Source organism: Peromyscus maniculatus, chromosome 21 (assembly GCF_049852395.1).
Source record: "Peromyscus maniculatus bairdii isolate BWxNUB_F1_BW_parent chromosome 21, HU_Pman_BW_mat_3.1, whole genome shotgun sequence".
Taxonomy (NCBI): domain Eukaryota; kingdom Metazoa; phylum Chordata; class Mammalia; order Rodentia; family Cricetidae; genus Peromyscus; species Peromyscus maniculatus.
Genome location: NC_134872.1, coordinates 60,974,252 through 60,991,968, shown reverse-complemented (window position 1 = coordinate 60,991,968; position 17,717 = coordinate 60,974,252). Strand labels below are relative to the sequence as shown.

At 40.3% G+C, this 17,717-nt stretch overlaps 1 long non-coding RNA gene across 1 annotated transcript in view; it reads right to left on the bottom strand.

The window, feature by feature from the left end:
* Positions 1 to 17,717, bottom strand: part of LOC143269973 (uncharacterized) — a 34,629-nt gene that overhangs the window by 6,120 nt on the left and 10,792 nt on the right. The window contains exon 3 of the long non-coding RNA XR_013046788.1: positions 9,113 to 9,191. This is a non-coding gene — a long non-coding RNA (uncharacterized LOC143269973). The remainder of the gene's footprint in view (positions 1 to 9,112; positions 9,192 to 17,717) is intronic.

Here is a 17,717-nt window from a genome sequence, read left to right as displayed (position 1 = left end):
TCTTACAGCCAACCTACATGGTGTAAAATATAGCCACACACTGCAGAACAGCATTTAGGCTAACAATAGACACCACCATGCATTGGTAGCACCATAAAATTATAACGAAGCTGAAAACTCTCTGTCCTCTAGTGGTGCTTTAACCATTTTAACAGCTTGGGGCAATGCATTACACACATGCTTGCAGGATTACTCATGTGAGGGAACCCACTGCACTCCCCGTCCTGTGAAACTAGAGCATATACAACCACACACAGTACATGATACCTGATAATGACAACAAACGATGATGTCACTGGTTTATGTGTTCAGTATGCGCTACTATCAATATTAGTACAGAGTATATTCCTTCTATTTAAGTTACTGAAAAACAAACTATGTGCTGTATAATAACAACAGCAGCCCGTCTCATTTCCTGAGTCCCTCGATTGCATCAAGAAGCCATGTGGGGTGGCTGTCCTTGACTATCTGTGTTTATATAAACACACTGATGTTTGCACAACAAAATTAGCTAATAACAAGTTTCTCTTAATACATACCTGTTGATGACTGGTGCATGACAATATGACACTAAGCCTTTAATCTGCATACCCTAACTTCTGATGATGTTAATCATCTTTTCATATAGACTGTTTGTCTGTTTTCTATGAATGAATGCCTATTTGAAGCCTTTGCTCACTTACTATTGAATTGTCTTTTTATTATGAAGTCCTCCATATAGTTTTATATGCCTCTGACGACTACATAATTTGCAAATGTCTTTCTTGTTCCATGGCATATCTTTTCATTTCTTTTTGTTTGTTGATTGTTTTTGTTTCTCTGTGTAGCCCCTTTGTCCTGGAACTCTCTTTCAGACCAAGCTGGCCATGAACTCAGAGTTCGACCTGCCTCTGCCTTCCAAGTGCTAAGGGTAAAGGCACATGCCACCATGCCTGGCTATCTTTTCACTTCCTAGTGGCATACTTTGCAGCCACACACCAAAAGAGTATTTTGTTTTGTTTCTGGGGGCAGGAAAGGTGACTTGGTCGGTAGTTAAGAACACTTATTGTGCAGTCATGAGGACCAGAGTTCAGATCCCAGCACCCATGTAACAAGCTGGGGGTACTACAAACGCCCATGACTCTAACTCTGAGGGATCTGATACCCTTTTCTGGCCTCCACAAGTGCATAAGTGCATACACCCAGGCACACATGTGCACATACATTAATGCCAAGTGTACACACACACACACACACACACACACACACACACACACACACACACATATACTCACACACAAAAATATATTAATTAGCTAGGTGTGGTGGTACATGCCATCAATCCAGCACTTGGGAGGCAGAACCGGTAAGTCTCTATGAGGTCAAGGCCAGCCAGGTCTATATAGCAAGTTCCAAACAAGCTAAGGCTATATAGTGAGACCCTGTCTCAATGTGTGTGTGTGTGTGTGTGTGTGTGTGTGTGTGTGTGTGTAAGTAAAATAAGTATTTTAAAATATAGCTTTATTTGCCACTCTTTGTTTTATAACTTTTTCTTTGGGTGTCATATACAAGAAACTAGCATTGAACCCAAAGTCTTCAGTTTTCTCCTCTATTTTCCTGTCAGCCCTCTGCAACTTTGAGAAAAGGAAGAAAGGGCCTGGGGAGAGTTCTCAGTAGCTAAGAGGGCTTACTGTTCTTTCAGAGGACCAGGAATACACATAAATAAAAATAATAAATACATCTTTTTAAAATAAAGAACTAATAAAAGGAAAAATATTACAACTTATGTTTCCAAAAAAAAAAGCTAGATGGTGTCCTTTGATACTTGGAACTCTAAGGATGGTCACCAAACTGAGAATGAAAGTTATAAGAAAAGAAAATTTCCCTGGCCAATTTTATTTGACTCAGGACTAATTTCCTGGCTGAGATTAGAATATGTTCATTGACAAGAAGTAAATGAAGGTTCTAAGTGTGTTAACACCCTGTGTTATACTGTGAGTCCAAAATAAAAGGGAGACATGAGGGGCTAATGAGTCAGACCCTGCTAAATAAGATGGAATCTGGAGCATGACCAAGTCCACAGAGAAATTTAACTGAACAAAGCAAAATTCAGTTAATAGATATTCTGAGTGAGAAAACATGTAAAATATAAATAAGGGTACTACAGTGCATGTTAAACTGCATATTCACACATTCTATAGCAATATGTGTATGCTATATTTATATATCTGTATATATAGATATAGATATCCATACAGATGCACAAAGAAAGGGCTGTAAAAATACACATTACTAGAAGCTGTTTGCTTCTTGAAAAGCTACTAGAGGATGGAAGTGGTCAGAAGAGAGCTTGGGCTTCATTTAAAGCGGGTGGTTTTTTTAAACAGCAAGACTATATTCATGAATAAGTTACACAATTGCTATGGTTTGAAAGTATTCCCCAATTCATGCGTCAAAAAACTTAATTATCAAAGTCAATGGTATTTGAGAGCTCAGACCTTTGGGAAGTGATTTCATCATTAGGGCAAATCCCTCAGGAATGGACTAAGCCATTCATGGCTTAATGAGTTATCCTGGGAGTGGCTTTGTTATAAGATCCAGTTTTTTCTGTCTTCCTTGCTCTGTGCCATCATGAAATACCCTCCTCCATGTTATGATGCAAGAAAATGGCCCTCACCCAGTGCCATGCTCTGGGACTTCCCAGCCTCTAGGATTATGGGATAAATTACCCAGTCTATCATATTTAGTTATAGAAACAGAAGTAGACTAAGACATAACTAAACATGCTTAATTATTTAGAATACTATTAATAAAACTTAAAAGTACAATAACGTGGAAAGAACAAGGATATGATGTATACAGTTAGCCAGTTTATGAAGTATGGAAAGAATGGCTTAAGACTTAGCAAATTCATACTACTAAGTTCTGGCATAGTGCTTTTGCAAGGTCCTTATATCAGCCGTTCATTAAGATGAGGAGGCATAAGAGTTACCTAAGTGATGCCATGTGGGAAAACTATAATAATTAGACAGTAGTAGATTTCTTTGGAGCTCAATTTCTCAGAATTAAAAAAAAAAGAACTACTCTAAACTTGCCCTCCGACTTTGATAGAAACCTGAAAGGATGTCTTTGTCAGATGTCTTTGCAGAGAGGGTAAGCTGACAAACATAATGATATGGGATTCTTGTTGGAAGACGTGAGGTCAGGGGTGCCTCAGATGAAATAAACTATCTGTGAACAAGCATGAAACAACAAATGACAGGTGGCCTGTTAAACCACAGCCTAAAATTGAAATACCAAAAAACTGTTTCAGGGCTAAAGAGATGGCTCCATGGTTAAAAGTGAGTGTTGTTCTTCTGGAAGACAAGTTCAGTTCCTAGCACCTGGATCCTAGGACCCTCATCAGAGGGCTCACACCACCTGTAATTCCAGCTCCAGGGACCTGCCTTCTTCTGATCTTCACAGGCGTTGCATTCATGGACACACACACACACACACAGAGAGAGAGAGAGAGAGAGAGAGAGAGAGAGAGAGAGAGAGAGAGAGAGAGAGAGAGAGAAGGAGAGGGAGAGAGGGAGAGAGACAGACAGACAGAGACAGAGACAGAGAGTCATATAGGCACGTACGAACAAAGATATACACATAATTTTAATTTAAAAAATCAATCGTTAAATATTTTCCATCTTGTCATTCCTTAATTATTCCACTCCAACTCTAGTCCTAACCTTAGCCCTAACCTTAACCCCAATCCTGTCTAACCCTAACCCTTAAGCTATTCCTCACTAACAGAAATTTCTAATGCCACACCAAAAATTTTCCCAACAATTTTTCTGAACGCTAATCACACTTTCAAACATTTTTAAAGGTAAGATAAGGAGGAAAAAGAATGAGAAAGTCATTGGTGTATGTGCCAAGTCTCTCAAAAAGCTTTCCAAATCATGACCTAATCTAAAGTGTTCTAAAAGTACAAGATAAGATTATATTTGTTTCCATGTACCCTACAGAAACCTAGTGAACGGTATTCCAGCGGGAGAAATGGCGTGTGTACTGAGGGCAACAGAACGTACTCATGGTCCATGACTATTAGGACTCAAGTCCTTCCTCCTCTCCACAGAGTCTGAAATAGAAACTGAAGAGGAGAGGAGTCTCAGTATATTGGGAGATTGGGCTGGAACAAAAGACTCTCCAGCATGAGGGTCTCTCTTCCAGTGTTCTTGCTGGGGCCACCAGCCCAAGGTGGTCTTATTCTTGGGAGGCCATGTGGGCTATGAGGTAAGCCAAACTCATTGCCGTATCAGGAAATAAAAATTGACAAAGTGGTCATTGGGGGCAATTCAAGCTCCCACATTAAATGTGAAAGAGTGGATGCTACTCTCAAAGTCGCAGGAGGCAGCCTGGTCAGCAGTGGACACCCAAGATGTTCTTTAGTACCCCTCTAAAGCCTGCCTCAATACCTCTTGATGTCATGATGTTTATCACCTTTCTCCCTGATAGCAAGGCAGAGCAACCACTGATGCACTAGGGATGGGCACACAAAAGGCCAAGCCACTGAGCTTTCCATTCAGCTCAAAAATGGCCTGGCCCACAGCCTTAGCAACACCAGTGAGTACCTGGATAATTTTTTTTGGTAACCTGTTAGCTACTGTGCTATGTTTCCAGGAGGGGCCTATCTACAGTCTCTAGGGTGACAATGGTATCATAGATTGTGGTCATGAATTCTTTTCACAGTGCCTAATTTGTCACCATGAGTGACCTTGGCCAGAGGAGCTATGTGGCTAGTGGTACTAAAGACATTACAGATGATCTGGAAGAAGTTATTGTGTTTTTTCCACACTTCAAAAACACGGAGACATCCGCAGAAGGGGCAAAGATGGCTGTCATATCTTCAAGTGATCTCTAGATTTCTCCATGGTGAGGAAAACCCCAATGGACCCCTCAGTGTATACAGCACCAGTATCACCCTACTTGATATTGATGGGACCTTGCTCCTGGAAGATGGAGTTGGACTTTCCTTTCATGACAAAATTCCCATTCTCAGCCTACACAGGGTCATTGAAATGTCCTTGAACTGAATCACACTGAAACATGTAGACAATGTAGCTGAGATTTTTTTTAAAAAGTACCATTGATTTTTGACAAGTCGACTTTGCCAGAGCTGAAAGCACCCTTGGAGACCAGGTGCCCAATACGGTCAAATCTGGCCTTTGTCATCATGTCTGAGACACAGTCGGCACCAAATGAGAGGATGTGGTTATCTGTCAAGCCGGACAAGCAGAGAACCAGAGGCAAAATTTGTGACCCCCTTGTGAGAAAATAAAAGGCCACTCATTCTGAAAAAACACATGAATTGTTAGAAAAATCTTCAGATTACTTATGAGGAAAGATATAAAGAAAATTTCCTACAGAATTCTCATTTCTTCTGTCTTTAAAGGTAAAACACAAATAAATAATTAAAGACGTCAATTTAAAAAGCAAGCACTCTGGTTTTTTTTAGTGTGCTTTCGTATACATTCCTAGTGATGGCTAATAGAGTGGATGGACTTCTGATTGATTTTCCATTAATAACTACAGATGTGTACACATCCATCCATTCTTTTAGAGTCTGCCTCGTGGGTCCAATAACATCCATTTGCACAATGGCAAGAGACAGTTAGAAGTGGTGCTGCCGGCCCCGAGGCAAGTGGAATCAATCGAACTACATGAGAACTGAACGCATGACCTTGGCTTCTGCTAAGCTACAACAACAGCATTTATGAATCAAGCTACAACACCAGCGTTTAAGAATCAACCAATACATGCTCAAATAAAAGTGATATTGAAGAATAACAATGAGTTGAAATTAACTGTATATTATTGGAAACTTAGACAGAAATTAATAGAAGAGAATAAATGCCAATTCTTGAATTGCATTCAAATCAATTGTATTGCTTTAAATTCCTAATATTTGTTGGTGGGACACTTGTGAAAGTTCTTCTAAATAAAAGAGTTTCTGTAGGGGGTTTTAAAAGTCTTTTGAAAGTTAATCTACAGCAAAATCAGCACATAAGATCCTGCAAGTTAAAAAATTAATTACTGGGGGCTGGAGAGATGGCTCAGAAGTTAAGAGCACTGACTGCTCTTCCAGAGGTCCTGAGATCAATTCCCAGCAACCACATGGTGGCTCACAACCATCTGTAATGAGATCTGGTGCCCTCCTCTATATACACAATAAATTTAAAAAAATTAATTACTATGGAAACTATAACAACTTACAGGTGATAAAGGATTAAGTTATGAAAGGAAAAAGTTCATGAGTGATAAGGAGGTTTAGTCAATAGTTCCTGTATGTGCTGATTCTGAAAATAAAATAAAATAAAATAAAATAAAATAAAAGCAACCAACAGTACTCAACACAAACTCGCAGCAACATTCAGCTGCACAAGTGACGAATATTTTTCAGTAGGTCTCAGTGAATGGAAGAGCCAGACTAATCATGAGGGAGGAACTTGGATGACTAACTTATTAGTAAAGCACTATAATGCAATACCCAGTACTCAATCCAACATCAATCTATAGGTTTCTTGGAGGGTATTTATTTTTAAGTTATAATGACTTAAGGCTTAGAGTCCAGCAGGTTATCTTCTACAGGGATGCTAAGTCTCAACTTATTAGTTGAAGATCTTCTGAGAACAGACTGAACAGTCCACTAGAAGAAACTTTGTTTCCAGTCTGTAATCTAAAATTGAGGCTCTTCTCTGCTTCTCAGCCTGCTAAGCTTTTCAGTGATCATGTGACTGTGGCAGCAGACAAGCACGAACACACAGGAACCTTATGTCCTATTAGTTCTTTTTATCTGGAATACACTAACTAGTGTAGATACAAAAATGGTCTACAAAGCAGATTTTCTCCTAATAAAAAGATAAATCTATGTCCTGTTGCTTTTAAACATATCCATCTTCATGAAAAGGTAAAGGTAAAGTGGATTCATTTACTCGATGGTACAGAAGCATACATCGGGCTTTTATGTCGGTGGCAATCACCATTGAGGCAAACCAGTTTAGTCCCCTTGCTCAATTAATAATTTGCATATAATTAGCTTCCCTTGGAGACTTTACTATTAAAAATTAGTCACTATGCTGATAATCACAAACTTTAAAATTCACTTGATGGTTAAATTTTCACTGTGTATTAATATTCTGGGTCAGTTACATTGACAGTGATGCCTTGAGTCTGATTGATGTGAATCAGTCCTCTCTCTGTGTAGCTTTGGAGCCTGTCCTGGATCTTGCTCTGTAGACCAGGCTGGCCTCGAACTCACAGAGATCCACCTGCCTCTGCCTCCTGTCCCAAGTGCTGGAATTAAAGGCTTGAGCCACCACTGCCTGGCTCAGAAAATATCTTTGTCTTAAGGAAAAAATGGTAAGTTCATTACCTAAAGAATTCGGAGGAAAGGTGGAAGAAATGAGCTGTTGTCTTAGTTACTTCTCTCTTTCTGTGACAAAACTTGATGATCAAGGCAACTTTTTGTTTTGTTTGTTTTTTGAGACAGGGTTTCTCTGTGCAACCCTGGCTTTCATGGAACTTGATCTGTAGACCAGGCTGGCCTCGCACTCAGAGATTTGCCTGTTTCTGACTCCTGAGTGCTGGGATTAAATGTGTATCTTGCCACCACCTGGCATTGAAGCAGCTTATAGTTTCAGAGGGTAAGGGTCAATGATAGTGGAGCAAAGGCATGGTGGAAGGGACAGCTGGGCGCTCACATCTTGATCCACAAGTAAGAGGCAGAGAGAGGCACACTGGGGATGGCAGGAGTCTTTGGAAACCTCAAAGCCCACCCCCAATGACTGACATATGTGCTCCAACAAGGCCATGCCTCCTAATCCTTCCCAAGCAGTTCCACCATCTGAGAGCCAAGTATTCATACAGATAAGCCTATGGGAGCCATTCTCATTCAAACCACCACAGAAATACATAACCAAAGTCACAAAGGCAAGCATGAGAGTCACATGATCATCCCACATGAACAGAGGAGAAGCCAATCACTTGCGCGATGTTGTGAGAGATGGTTAGAGGGGTCAGCTGGAATTAGCTCATTCTCTAATTATCATAATGAGATGTTTGTATTATATCCTGAAGCCAGGGAGAATGGGACAGATGTGGCATGAGAGTAGCAGGGCAGGGGGCTACTTGGGTGGAAAGAAGAGCGTAAGAACTGCAGCAGGGGTGAATAAAAACAAAGTATTGTGTCACCTATGTATGAAAATGCCATGTTTACCCTTACTTTCTATACTAGCTTAAAAATTTAAAAAGAGAAAAATAATTTCCCTAGGAAGGTATTGAACATTGTAAGGAGTTCCAAGGTCACCCACCCTCTCAGTAGTCACAAAAGAGTTTGAAAAACACAGAAGAAATATACTATCAAAGCAAAAAATGAACCAGGCAGCAGGCTGTCTCCAATCTGTTGGGTGCTATATTTAGCATATATTATAATTAAATGAGCTGCGTGTTAAAGTTGTTTTGAGAGTATAAACAACTACTTAGTTTTCCTAATAAGACCTCATATCGCACCACATATTATCTGCCGGCTGTTACCACACTAACAACGCTGGATCCTGGAGAAAAAGCTTGGCTGCTTTTTGCTATTAAAAACTGTGTTAACAGTTTTTAATGATGCGGGTACAGTTTCACCAGGACAATATTTTTAATTCTGTTGCTGCCCACCAAACACTCTCAAGCTGTGTTGATAACTGGCACCCCAGATCTGTGTTACAGCTTACTCCTAACAGGGGTCACCAATGGATATTTAGTATCTTGAATCGGAATGCCCATACATTTACTTTTATTCATAAAATCATAAAACTCTGAAATAAGATAGCACTTAGGTGTGTGTGGGGGGGAAAGTTCTAAAATTTCCAATTTTGTCTCCTAACTTCCCCCTCAAAGAGGACTTAAGCCATCATGTGCCTCATGATTTTCATGCATGAGAGCTTAATATACATGTAAACTCCAAGGCTTGGTGGGTCCAACGAGGTTCAGGGATCTGCATTTAAAATAAGAACTTCGGATAATCCTTGAACTTCAGGTTGAAAATTATCAGTCAATACCCTTATGTACCTGCAGCAGAACTTAGCCTCAGAGAGAATAAATGACTTACCCGAATCCACACAGCCAATGATGACAGTCAGGGCTAGAATTGATGTCGTCTCTCCATTCTGTGCTTACACTCTTGGCCTCTGATGCAGGGGGGGAAAAATGAGAGCAGGTCTGAGGATCAGTTCAGTGGCTGTACATCTGTCCAGCATCTGCAAAGCCCTAGGTACAATCCCCAGTACTGGATTATAGAAGAAGAAAGGAAGGATGAAAAAAAAAGTCAGAGGAGAAGGAGGAAGAAGAAGACTGAGATGGGGGAGGGGCGAAAATAGTAACCTGCCTTCCTTAGGAATGCACAGTCAGGAGGCAAATTTAAGAAATAATGGACAAAAGTATTGGGATTGTGGAAGGGGCTGCCATGCCAAGGGACAAGAAGCTCCCACTGGTATGCTGGCTGCATTATGCCTCTGGATCTGGGTGAAGGCTATGTTTGAAAGATTGTACATGTATCAAGGGCTCTAGAGATGGCTCAGTGGTTAAGAGCACACACTGCTCTTCCAGAAGATCTGAATGTGGGTTGAACCCACATTAGGAAGCTCACAACTGTCTATAATTCCATCTCTAGGGAATCTGATTCTTTGGACCTCTGTGGGCACAGGAATAATGTGCACATATCCATACACAGATACATACACAAACACACAATTTAAAAAAATCTTTAAAATGTCTTCACAAGATAACTTTAGCAGATTAAATCCAAAGATATTATTATTATTAGGCATTCCTATTTTAGACATGAGCATGTCTTTCCACTTGGCCTAGTAAACTAATAGAGTGCAGCTGTACATCAGGTCTTTGTAAATATTTACCCATGTCCTGGCCCAGAGGACTCGCACCCCAAGGCTGTTGTGAAACCTAATTGGGAGTCATTTGATCAGAAGTTGCCAAGATCCATTCAGCACTAAACACATCATCAACCTGTTCCAGATGACTGACAGGTTCAGCACTGGTTGTCACATCACCAGGCTTAAAACAGTTAAGTTTTCTTGTTCCAGCAATGTTTTCAGACACAGTTTCTATGGTTTCCTAACCACAAAGAGAGAAATAACATACTTCCTAAAGGGAAAGAGAAGTGATTTTCTGATTTTCACAGGGGTAAAGATTGTCATTTTTGTCACTAGGAGAATGTTTCTCAAGCGTTGATTATTTGTGTTTAACCTGGAAACCAAATGAAAATGCTAACCAAGATATTAAAAATGAAAACAATTATGGTTTATCATTCATTATTGAAACTGACTAGTGCTATTTTGACACCAAGAGAAACTGTCTTGAATGAGGGTATGTGCGTGTAACAACACTAACGTTATAGAACAATCATGAACCTGCAGGGTTTGGTTTTGTTTTTTTAATTTTGGTTTTTCAAGACAGGGTTTCTCTGTGTAACAGTCCTGGCTGTCCTGGAACTCACTTTGTAAACCAAGCTGGCCTCAAACTCACAGACATCTGCCTGCCTCTGCCTCCTAAGTGCTGGGATTAAAGGCATGCACCACCATCACCCAGCTTTTTTAAAAATATAATTTATTTATTTTTATTTTATGAGCATTGATGGTATTTTGCTTGCAAGTATGTCTGCATGAGGGTGTCGGATCCCCTGGAACTGGAGTTATAGACAATTGTGAACTTCATGTGGGTGGGTGCTGGGAATTGAACCTGGGTCCACCGGAAGAATAGCCAGTACTCTTAACTTTGGAGCCATCTCTCCAGCCTTCTGGACTGAGCAACACATAGATGCTCTTTTCTTCTCAGATATCAGACAGATGTTGTTGAACTATTTCAACTATATTATATAAGTTAATTTAACAAATCCTTTTCTTTATTTATTGTGTGCATGTCTGTAAATGCATATATTCAACTGATTCTATGCCTCTACAGAACCCTGACTAATGGAACTACCAAAAGCAATATGCAGATTCAATGCAATTCTCATCAAAATTCTAATGCCATTCTTCACAAAACACAGTCTTAAAATTCATGTAGAAGCAAAAAAAAAAAAAAAAAATAGCCATAGCAGTCCTAAGCAAAAAGAATAACACTGGACATATCACCATATCTGATTTCAAGTTATATTCATATAAATAGCATGATACTGCCACACAAATAGATTTAATAGATTTGTAGAACCGTGGAACAGAATGAGGACTGTCTTAGTTAGGGCTTCTATTGCTGAGTTGAAACACCATAACCAAAAAGCACCTGTGAGAGGAAAGCGTTCATTCACCTTAGATTTCCACAGCATTATTCATCAATGAAAGAAGTCAGGACAGGAACTCAAACAGGGCAGAATAATGGATGCAAGAGCTGATGCAGAGGCCATGGAGGGGAGCTGCCTACTGGCTTGCTTCCCATGGCTTGTTCAGCCTGCTTCTTATAGAACCCAGGACCAGAAGCCCAGGGATGGCACCACCCACAGTGGGCTGGCCCTCCCCATTGATCAGTAATTGAGAAAATGCCTTACAGCTGGATCTCATGGAGGCATTTCCTCAACTGAGGCTCCTTCCTCTCTGATGACTCTAGCTCGGGTCCAGTTAATGCAAAACCAGCCAGTACAAGGACCTACGTATAAACGTATTTTATTTTGTTTTAACAATAATATGAATAAATATACACTAGAATAAATACCAGACTTTTCAACCAATGGTGCTGGGATATCTTTGTATCCATGTGGAGAAAACTGAAGGCAGAGCTGGAAAGGTGGCCCAGTTGGCTCCCCTAGCACAAGGGCCTAAGTTTAGGTTCCCCAGCCCCAAGGTTCAGCATGGTGGCATTTGCTAATAATGTAGCACTGGGCAAGTGAGGAGGTGGAGAGAAGATCTCTGGAGTTCACTGGTCTTCCAGCCACTCTACAATTGCTGAGCTCTAAGTTCAGAGAAAGACCCTGTCTCGTCAATCAGTCAATCAATCAATCAATGGGAGAGCAACCAAGGAACACAACTGACGCTGACCTCTGGCCTCCACAGGCACACATACGCTTGCACACCTGCGTATACATGCCTACACATAAGCAGACACATGCATACAACACACACAAGAAAATGAAACTAGGTCCCTACCTCTCACCCTGCGCAGAAATCGGCTCCAAGTGTAACAAAGACCTTTCTGTAAGATCTGAAACTATCATATCTGTGACAATGACTCTGATCTCAAGGGAGTGCTCTCAGATTGGCAGAAAGTGGTGTCTACTGGTATCATAAACTGACAGTATCAGCACAAGGTTTTCTTGTTATGGTGGGGGGGGGGTGGCATTTTTTACCAATGGTGCTAGGAAGAATTTTAAAAGCATATACTTATTTTGTCAAAAAAAATACGAAGAATTTTCTTTACTTGCTCAGTTGAAATTGTCCAGTTTCGGATAGAAATACCCTAAACAAGGAAGATGGATCTGTGCTGACTCTCCTTTGCAGCATGGCAAAACACAGAGGACAGAACTTTGTAAAGAATTCCGGCTGCCAGTGCAGCAAAGCTCAGTGTGCTCACTCACCCTCCCCTTCTGGAGAAGATGCTAGGAGGCCCCTGAGTTATGGTTCTGTTCCTTCTGTTCTGAGCAGCGTAAGGATGTTCAGAATAAGTTTCCATCACCTCCCATGACAAGAACTATTGGAAAGATTCCCCACCCCCCACAAGTAGTCATGCTCCCTGGGCTGTCTCTATAGTGAGAGAGCAGAAAAGTACTGGCCCTAAGATAGAGCAGCAAGCTCCCAGAGGACAATTGTAGGACATGAAAGGCATCTTTATATGCTTATAGATATGAACTATTCATTTACTCATTTTCGCTAAATGCCTCCAGTTTGCTCTCCATAAAGAATAAAAATAATTTTTGTTCTTCACAGTTTTTCTTCAATATTTTTTTTTACTTCACTTAAAGTATACAAAAACCCAGTGAGAACTTCTTAGCATTTTCCATGGCCAGGATAAAGCATTTGAACCCTCCAGACAAATTCCCTGGGATTGTGGCTTAGTGATGAAGCATGTGATGAGCATGTGGGACTCCTTGGTTTTAATCCTCATCCCCACAAATACAAACTGAATAATATTCACATTGACCTAATACAAAAGAAACTCCCTCATGTTGCAGTAATTCTCACTCTTTTCGTCTCATCTCTTTGGGAAGAGGGTCATTTGGATTCATCAGCCATGCTTGCTCCCTGGTGTGGTTTCCAAGATAAGGGGGAAAGATGCGGTGATGACGGCTGTTGAAGTACAAACTCTTGACCGTGTTCCTTCCATTGTCAACAAAAGCTACCAAGATTCAGTGGACCAGGAGGGTGCAGTTAGTGCTGTGTGTCATTTGTTCAGTGTCCTTCTACTGTGGGGAATTGCTGTGGAAATCATGCTTTGGAGCATGTAAACCATGAGTCAACATGTGCTGTATTATTAATAAACAGAAGGAAATGAGATGCTAGAGTGCTTGCCTAGAATGCCCACAAAGCCCTGTTTGAACCTTAGTGCTGGCAAAAGTAACAGAGAGAGGGGGGGAAAAAAGGGATTGTTTTAACTGTCTCCAGTGAGTCTATTATACATCATGCACTGTGACAGTATGGCCACCTTTAAAACGGGAGATGCTTAAAGATAACAGTGACAGAGTATGGAAAAAATGTCTAAATATAATTTGTAGAAAAATATGGTTTAGTTATATACTAGGTAAAAAATAATAAAAATGATTTAATAGCATGCATTATTTTGTAATGTAATTGCATTTTAGTGAAGTTGAACTGCGCAATATGTAGATACAAAATATATAATGCATTAGCCAGGTGGTGGCGGTGCATGCCTTTAATCCTAGCACTCTGGAGGCAGAGGCAGGCAGATCTCTGAGTTTGAGGCCAGCCTGGCCTTCAGAGTGAGTTCCAAGACAGCCAAGGCTATACAGAGAAACCCTGTATCAGAAAAAAAAAAAATGTATTCATTGAAAGAGAATGGGCTGGGGAGATTTCATAACAATTCAGTTTGCTATAATGTACTTATAGAGGATACACACAATATACTAGTTTAAAACTCCTTTTCTTGTGTATTAAGAGATATTTCATATACCACAGCCCCAACTTAAATAAACCAATATTTTTCAGACAAAAGAGAAAAAAAGGAAATGGTACCCCAAGAAATAAAAAGTTTTTGCAGGACTGAGGAAATAGTTCAGAGGGTAAAGGTGCTTGCCACCCACAAAGACCTCTGTTTGAGCTCCAGAATCCAAATCGTGAAAGAGAAGAAGCAACTCTGTAAATTGTCCTCTGTCCTACACACACACACACACACACACACACACACACACACACACACACACGTGAACACACACAGAGAGATTAAATATTTAAAAATGAAAGATTCTGAACAGCAAAGGAATCAATAGGGTGAAGAGGAAGTCTACAAAATGGGATCTGACAGAAGATAAATATCTAGAATATACAAAGAACTAAAAAAAAAAAAAAAACTAAGCAACAAAAAATCAAACAACCCAATCAAATGAAATGCAAACATCTTGTAGGGTGATGCCTTTGTTTATTCTGATGGTTTTAGCATTATTTCAGGTTTCACATTGAGGTTTTTGATCTATTCACAATTGACTTTTCTGCAGAGTGACAGACACTGAGGTTTTCGGTCTATTCATAGTTGATTTTCTGCAGAGTGACAGACAGAGGTCTAATGTCATTCTTCTACATATGGACACCCAGCTGTCCCTGTGCCATTCACTGAAGATCTGTCTTTTCTCCCATGGGTCTTTTTGCCGTCTTTATCACATGTCAGGTGGCTGTTGTCAGACAGACTCTTGTGGGTCTTCTGTCTTGTTCCACTGATGTTGAGGTCTGGTATAAGTGTCAGCCTCATGCTGTTGTTATTACGACAGCCCTGTACTATAGTTTAAATTTTGTTATGGCAATGTCTAAAATATTGTTATTTCTCCATAGGACTGCTTTGACGATCCCAGGTCCCAGAAAGAAAAATGCTGCCTGGTCGTTCTTATCTGTAGATCCTAGATGTGAACTTTATTTGAGCGGGAGTCTCTGCAAAAGCCAGGAGAGTAAAAAGGAACCAGGGTGGGAGTGGGTGGAGCTCCAGAAAGGGATGCTTAGATAGAAGAGCTATGACGGGGAAATGGGTTGGGGGACATAACTGGAAAGGGGAGGAAGGAGGGATAAATCACATGAGGAATGTCAAAAATTCAAGGGGAAAGATATTTCCTGTTTACTTAAAATCTGTAATACACACACACACACACACACACACACACACACACACACACATATATTACATATACCATCTTAGTTAGGGTTTCTATTGCTGTGAAGAGATACCATGACCACAGAAAATCTTATAAAGAAAACATTTAAGTGGGGTGGCTTGCTTACAGTTTCAGAGGTTCAGTACATTATCATCATGGTGGGGAGCATGGCAGCATGCCGGCAGATGTGATGCTGGAGTAGTAGCTAAGAGTCCTGTATCTTGCAGGCAACAGAAATTTGACTGAAACACTGGGTGGTATCCTGAGCATAGAAAACCTCAAAGCCCACCCCCACAGTGACACACTTCCTCCAACAAGGCCATATCTACTTCAGCAAAACCAGACCTCCTAATAGTGCCACTCCCTATGAGATTAAGGGGGCCAATTACATTCAAATTATGACATATAGTATGTAATATATATTTTATATATAGAGAGAATAAAGTTATATATATATATATATATATATATATATAGAGAGAGAGAGAGAGAGAGAGAGAGAGAGAGAGAGAGAATAAAATTATGTCATTTGAGGTGATAATGATCCCCACAAGAGCCATAGATTATCTAACAAAACCCCAATGCCAGACATAGGAAATCTCCTTTCAAGTTATTGGCTAAGATAATAAAAAAGGGAACCCCCCCACCTCAACCCAATAATACATACTATTACCATTTCCCTTGGTTGCCTCCCAGAATTTGAAGGTATGGACCTATTGTTGAAGACACCATTCTTCAGACACAGGACTTGAAGGGATAGAGCTGGATCTTACCTCAAAGACTTCTCCCTGAAGAATAGTTCTTATAATATCCAAATATGCTAGACCAGATGCCAAGGAAGAAAAGCAATCAATAGTCCTACCCAGCTGTAAAGCTTACCAACCACAACAAAGAATAGCAGGGCAAAATATCCCCAAGGATGCAATAGTGGCATTCATATCTTAGGAGTAACCATTAGCTGCCCAATTGGACTTAAGGGCACTCAATAGGAGGGAATTCATTCCTGATGCTAACTCCCCTTGGCTGGTAATATCATAGACCTACATGAGAACCTACTATTCCTATTTTCCTAAACCGGTAGAATTTCTAGCTGCCTTCTAAATAACTATCCCTATATTCACAGGTAAGTGTACCTTTCAATCCTCACTAAAAAAAAACAAAAAACAAAAAAAAACTTCTTTTTGTAACAGAGACCATCGCAAAATTCACAACTGGTCCAACTACAGGGGATGACTAACTATGGTTTGCACAACTCTAACTGATACCTTCACAACACAACTCCTATCTCTATGGCTCAGAGACTCTTGAGCAAGAGGAAGCAGAAATATTGTAAGAGCCAGAAGACCAGGACATCTCCAGCAAGATAGTGTCTTCTATGACAGGGAAGCTGAACCCATAAAATCTCAATAATATAGTTGCTTAAGTAAGGCCTACACAATCGTAGCACCAGGAGACATGCCACTGTAGAAGACAGAAACCTTACAAGGCCCTACCCTTAGATAAAGAGCTCCAGGCAATTAACAGCTGCTGAGAGAAGGACAATCAGTCTCCTCTAGGGCTGAGCTCCCTACAAATTATCCAGTCCCAAACAACTCTAAACACATACGGCGTGGCAACTAACTGGACACAGCAGGTTGCATTTATGCACACGAATGCATATAGGTAATGGTGGTTAAAGGAGAGCATGAATTTGAGAGAGAGTTGGGGAGGGGGGAATTGGAGAGAGGAGAGCAAAGTGTGAAAAGATGTGAATACAGCTCTCATGTAAGACACTCTCAGAAAATATCCTTAAAATGACGAGTCTCAGAAGGGGGAAAAGAAAGAGTTCAATCCTGAAATAAAGTCTCACCCAGCACCCACTGAGTGACATTTCCTAGAATTTAAAAACAGTTAATGAGAAGGAAGCCTTGGATATGCCGATTAACCTGTAAGTTTGTTATTGGAAAAATAGAGCAAGGTCGAAAGGTCATTGTTTTAACAACCTTTCTTTTGGCTACTCTAAAAGATTAGATAACCAGTTACATAACAAGCTATATAAAGTGCCAGGCTGAATCCAAGAAAGATCCGTCTAACACCTGAGCTTTCACACGTAGTACAAAAGCCTGCAAGACTTTATCATGCACAGGACTGTGGCCTAAAGCGATTGCATGCGTCACTACTAACATAAAGGACATTCTAAGGCTTCCTGGAGTACTTTATACAAAGAAATACAGTTCTCTTCAACCTTGACAATAAACACTTGGCTGTATAATATAGATAAGTAATCTCTTCAGGGATCATTTAGAAAACACAGTTTATTGGATATTTGGATGGTTATTCATAAAACATTGCAGGGTTAAGAGTAAAACTTCCTCGAAGATGCAGGGGTTTGTTGCTCAGTTATAGAGTGCTTGCC